This window comes from Mustela putorius, unplaced genomic scaffold (genome assembly GCF_011764305.1).
Source record: "Mustela putorius furo isolate JIRA1106 unplaced genomic scaffold, ASM1176430v1.1 tig00003903_pilon_pilon_pilon, whole genome shotgun sequence".
NCBI lineage: Eukaryota > Metazoa > Chordata > Mammalia > Carnivora > Mustelidae > Mustela > Mustela putorius.
In genome coordinates this window covers 1,868,618-1,874,681 of record NW_025422051.1, presented here as the reverse complement: position 1 = coordinate 1,874,681, position 6,064 = coordinate 1,868,618, and the positions used below count along the sequence as shown (strand labels likewise).

Below are 6,064 nucleotides of genomic sequence, written 5' to 3'. Positions count from 1 at the left end.
TCGGCCATGTTCATGCATCGAAGAGCTGTGAAGGTTTTGTCTTAGTTAAGTCTGGATTTTTTCCTGGTTTCTGAGACTCAATTGGTAAGTCTTCGGATCAGTCCTCTCAGGACTTTAAGCATGAAGAAAGAGTCAGAAGACTTTGGGTAGGGGTGGTGTATTTTGTACCTCCAAGGAGGAAGTTTCCCGAGGTTGTCTCTTTTTTGTCTGGGTGTGTCCAGAGCCCTGATCATTGTTTTTCTAGTTGAGTTGTAGGGGTGGGGGTGATGAAGAAAGATCAGGAGGGGGCCCAAGCTTGATTTGAGGTATCTGGGTCCTGGAGGCATTAAGAATTGCCATCAGAGGGCAGACTGGGAAAACTCAGTGAGGCCCGGATGGAGTGGGGAAGCCCCCACCCCATACTGCACATGGGGGTTGCAGTGCGCCTGTGTGGTGGCATGTTCTTTTAAATCTGCTGTTGGCGTGGGGTTCATGTGGCGTGGTCTTAGTGTGGAGCTGTGCAGGTCATGATTTACCATCTGAATTCCCTCTTGGTGTCTGAGACTCAGTTGTTGAGTTCTTGGATTACTTCTTTCAGGAATTTAAGTGAGAAGAAAAAGCTTGTAGACTTTCTTTTGGGTGGGTAGGCGTGGGGTACTTTTCTGACCTCTACGGAGGAAGGTCCTCGAGGTTGTTCCCCTTTTTCCTCTTGATGTGTCTGCATCCAGGGCTATTGTCTTTCTTTGTGGGTGTGGTACAAGGGAGGATGGTGGGGGTGGGGTGAGATGAAAATTCCGGTGTCTTGGGGATCTGACTGGAAGTATCTGGGTCTCGGAGGTGCTAGGAATTGCCAACAGAGGGCAGATTAGCAATCCTTGGGCCCAGATGAGGGAGTGGGGAAGCTAGCCTTCACCCGCCCAACACATAGGATGGAGTGCGCCTGCCCAGTACCATGCGCTTTTTATTCGGCCATTTTCATGGGGTGCAGAGCTGTGCAGGTCGCGTCTTGCCATCTGGATTCTTTCTTGGTGTCTGAGATTGAGTTGGTAGGTCTCCGGGATCAGTCTTCTCAAGAATTTTAAGTGTGAAGGAGCCAGCAGACTTTGGGTGGGTAGGGGTGGTGTATTTTGTGGCCTCCAAGGAGGAAGGTTCATGAGGTTGTCTTCCGTTTCTCCGGCCGTATCTACAGCCCTGGTCATTATTTTTCATGCTGGGTTGAAGGGGTGGAGGTAAGATGAAGGAAGATCCGGCACCTCAGGGGCTTGACTTGAGGTTACCTGTGTCCTGGAGGCTGCAAGGATTGCCAATGGAAGGCAGATTAGGAATGCTTCGTGGGGCCCGGATGAGGGAGCGGGGAAGCCCCCACCCCCACCCTGTGCACATGGGTCGCAGTGCGCATGCGCCATAGCATGTTTTTTTTAAAATCGGCCATTAGCTTGGGGTTTGTGTGGCGTGGTTTGAGTGCGGAGCTGTGCAGCTGGCGTCTTACCATCCGGATTCTTTCTTGGTGTCTGAAATTCAGTTGGTAGGTCTCCGGGATCAGTCCTCTTAATTTAAGTGTGAAGGAGCCAGCAGGCTTTGGGTGGGTAGGGGTGTGGTGTATTTTGTTGTCTCAAAGGAGGAAGGTTCATGAAATTGTCCTCAATTTCTCTGGCCGTCTCCACAGCCCTGGTCATCATCTTTCATGCCGGGTTGTAGGGGTGGGGGTGAGATGAAGGAAGATCGGGCACCTTGGGTGCTTGATTTGAGGTATCTGTCCTGGAGGCCCTAAGAATTGCTAGCAGAGGGCAGATTCGGAATGCTCAGTGGGGCCCGGATGAGGGAGTAGGAAAGCCCCCACTCCCACCCTGCACACACGGGTTGCAGTGCGCTTGTGCAGTGGCATGTTCTTTTAGATAATCCGCCATCAGTGTGGGGATGGTGTGGCGTGGTCTGAGTGCGGAGCTGTGCAGGTCGCGTCTTACCATCTGGATTCTTTCTTGGTTTCTGAGATTCCATTGGTAGTGCTCGGATCGCTCTTACTAGGAATTTAAGTGTGAAGTAGAAGAGCCAGCAGGTTTTGGGTGGGTAAGGGTGGTGTGCTTTCTGGCTTCCAACAACGAAGGTCCGTGAAGTAGTTCTCCTTTTCCTCTCAGTTTCTCTGTAGCCAGGGGCATTGTATTTCCGGGTGGGGGCGGGGTTGAGATGAAGATCCGGCATCTTGGGGGCCTGATTTGAGGTATCTGGGTATCGGAGGTGCCAGGAATTTCCGACAGAGGGAGGATTAGGAATCCTCAACAAGGCCGGGATGAAGGAGTGGGGAAGCCAGCCTTCCGACCCCACCTCCAAACAGCACACAGGTCACAGTGCGCCTGCGCAATACCACGTGCTTTTTATTCGGCCATTTTAGTGGGGCGCAGAGCTGGGCAGTTTGCGTCTTACCGTCCAGATTCTTTCTTGGTGTCTGAGATTCAGTTGGTCTCCAGATCTGTCCTCTCAGGAATTTAAGTGTGAAGAAGGAGCCAGCAGGCTTTGGGTGGGTAGGGGTGTGGCGTATGTTGTAGCCTCCAAAGAGGAAAGTTCTTGACGTCCTCGTTTCTCCGGCCGTGTCCATAGCCCTGGTCATTTTCTCTCCTGCTGGGTTGTGGGGGGGGGGGTAAGATGAAGGGAGATCGGGCACCTTGGGTGCTTGATTTGAGGTATCTGTGTCCTGGAGACCACAGGATTGCCATCGGAGGGCAGAATAGGAATGTTCGGTGGGGCCCGGATGAGGGAGTGGGGAAGCCCCCACCCCCACCCTGCGCATGCGGGTTGCAGTGGGCCTGCGCAGTGGCATGTTCTTTAAAATCCGCCATTAGCGTGCGGTTTGTGTGGCGTGGTCTGAGTGCAGACCTGTGCCGGTGGTGTTTTATCGTCTGGATTCCCTCTTGGTGTCTGAGACTCAGTTGGTCAGTTCTCAGATTACTCCTTTCAGGAATTTAAATGTGATGAAGGCACCTGTAGGCTTTGGGTGGGTTGGTGCCGTGTGCTTTCTGGGCCATACAGAGGAAGGTCCTCGAGGTGGTTCTCCTTTTTCCTCTCAGTGTCTCTGCAACCAGGGCCATTGTCTTTCTTGGTGGGTGTGGGAGAGGGAGGATGGTGGGTGTGGGGGTGAAATGAAGATCTGGTGTCCGGGAGAATGATTTGAGGTATTTGAGTTGTGAAGGTGCCAGGAACTGCCAGCAGATGGGAGATTTGGTAATGTGGTACTGTGCCTGAATGAAGGAGTGGGAAACCCTACCCACTTGCGTTGCTGGATTGAGTGTGCATGCCCACTGTTGTGCTGTTTCTCAGTGGCCATTTTCATGGGTCAAGTACAGTGTGTTCTGGTTGCGAAGGTGTGTGGCTTGCATCCTATTACCTGTATTCTTTCTTACTGAGACTTAATTGATAGGTCCTCAGATCAGTTTTCCTAGGAATTTATGTGTGTGAGGGGTCAGCCAGTTGGCTTTGGACTAGTAGCGATAGTGTGGTTCCTGGCCTTTGAGGAAAAAGTTCAAGATCATCATCCTTTTCACAAGGATTGGGGCTGTCATGGAGGCAAGAGGAACTACTGACCGAAGGAAAATTTAGGAATCTCCAGAGGCGGCCTAGCTCTGGGGATGGGGGAGCAGCGTGCATGCCTAGCCCTGCTGCATCTTTACCCACAGGTGTGGGGTATGTGCAGTGAATTGTGAGTGTTGAGCTGTGTGGTTCTTGTCTTACTGTCTGGATTCTTCTCTCGCTGAGACTCAGTTGGAAGGCCAGCAGATCAGTTTTTCCAAGAGCTTAAGTGTGAGGATGGAGCCAGTAGGGTTTTTTTGGGGGGAGGGGTATTAGGGTAGTGGTTCCTGGCCCCTGAGGAGGAAAGTCGTTGAAGTTGTCTTCTCACAGGTGTCACAGCCACCATGGCCCTTGATGTGGTGACAGGACAAGGGAGGAGTTGGAGTGGGAACAGATAGGGGTCTGATGAAGATGAAGCTAGTCTTGGGGGCATTATTTGAGGTATTGGGGTCATGGAAGCACAAGGAACTGCCAACAGGGCACAGATTCGGGAGTCCCCTGAGTCTGAGGGGCCCTGGGTAAGTAGCAAGTCCAGTGGTAAAGGAAGGTCCTAGAAACGGGGAACCTTGTGAGGTTGCATCCCTGAGACTTGTAGTGTACCAAACAGGACCAAGAGAGGAGAGTGCCCCATATAGTCTTTTTATTATAGGCACTTAGCTCTGCAATTTTAGTGCAAAAATAATTGTAGACAGGTGTGCCTGTGTGGCTCAGTGGGTTAAAGCCTCTGCCTTCAGCTCAGGTCATGATCCCAGGATCCTGGGATCGGGCCCCACATCAGGCTCGCTGCTACCCCCTCTCTCTCTGCCTGCCTCTCTGCCTACTTGTGATTTCTGTCAAATAAATAATATCTTTTAAGAAAATAATTGTAGACAATACATCAACAATGAATGTGGTTAAGTATTCCAATAAAACTATTGGAGGTGTGGAAAGAAAGGGCTTGGCAAATAAATGTGTGAGAGCAGTAGTTACTCAAGTCTTAATTATCTGGTAGTATTCTCTTATATACCTCCAGGATGGTGAATGAAGTTGTGAAGCCACATCACTTTCAAAATATATTGTGTTTCTTATGTGCCTTATGTAATTTCTGTTCAGGCCATGACCTGAACAGTCACTTTTGTGAACCATTAGATTCCATGTGATCGGAGAGCATGCACAATTAAATTACCATTAGACTGACTTTAAAAATATTCTCCATGTTTGGCGGGTATGTGTGTGTCGGGGGGAGCAGAAAGCACATTTCGCTGTGTGGCCACAGAAGTGGTTAAATATGACTATCCTCTCAAGTGCATTTTCCAATTCCCAGTATTCTGTTTTCAGTGGGAACTATGAATTGGCAAGTGAGGTCAACATTCAGACCTAGAGCAAGACGAGATGATGAAAAATCTTTGCAACTGGTTGGGCCTATGGTTGTAAGTACTTGAACAATTGTTTTTTTTTTATTAGTACAAATTTATTTTTGTGGACATGTTGAACTGCTATAGATATGCTGATAAGGATTTTCCATGCCGATAAGGAGCATTTATCCAAGAGTGTTACATTCTGAGATTTTCTGGATGGATGCTGTTCCGTTCCTGGGAAATGCACCTGATGACTTGTTTTTCATGCATACTAACAGCAGACTGCACACATCCATCCCAACATACGTGAAAATAGTTTCCAAAGCCTTTCAGAGTAGCCTTTGTGGGAAGAGTAATTTTATTAAGAATGTGTATATTGAATAGTATTGGAGAAATGTCTTTAGATTTTTGTTGTTGGTGGGGCCATTAAACCGTTTTATAAATGCCTTGTGGATGTGACCTCTTTACTAGCTGTGGAGAGTCTGTTCTGCCAGTCTTCAGGTCTTCTTTCTGGTTACCCAGTTAGGTGGGTATTATCTATATACACGTGTATATATGGGATGAAATGGGCTTAGAATCCTCCTGCCCTGCCATCTTCTGCAGAAGTGAAACGTCTTTAGATTTACTTAGGATCAAATGTATCTATGTATTCATGTATTGACATTATTGATGTGTGTCAACAACACAACTTTTTATCTATTTACATATACACACGCATACCCCTAGGCCCAGCAGCCTGACGCTGAGCCATGCTATGGCAAGGAGCCACCAACTGAGCGTCAGGATATTATACCTGATCAAGAGAAAAAAGATGAAGGAGCATCTGGGATTCAAGGTGAAGGGAAAGGGAAGAAGAAAACCCTCTTGGGGGCGGGATGTGTGTGAGTGTGTGTGCGTGCTGTGCGTATCGTGATATACTCATAACAGAAGGGAAGACAACAATAGGAATCTCAAACATTTCCTGGAAATTGGCTGGAAAAGTGAAGAGAATGGAGTTTGGAACTGAGGGCAGGCTGTTCCTCACTATAGTACGTTTCCCCTATTTTATAAATGAGAAAATTGGGGCTCAAGGATTGTGGTTATCAAAGAGCCATTTGGCTATTGAAAACAAAATTTACTGTTTTAAAGTGGCTCTTAAGGGACGCCTGGGTGGCTCAGTGAGTTAAAGCCTCTGCCTTCTGCTCAGG

The 6,064-nt window shown here is 48.6% G+C and overlaps 1 non-coding gene across 1 annotated transcript; it reads left to right on the top strand.

Annotated features, from left to right (window-relative positions):
• The first annotated feature begins 1,415 nt into the window (after positions 1 to 1,415).
• On the top strand, positions 1,416 to 5,635 carry LOC101690846. Its single transcript, XR_006603058.1, has 3 exons — positions 1,416 to 1,504; positions 4,844 to 4,949; positions 5,604 to 5,635. It is a non-coding gene; the product is annotated as an uncharacterized LOC101690846 (transcript).
• Positions 5,636 to 6,064: the final 429 nt, after the last annotated feature.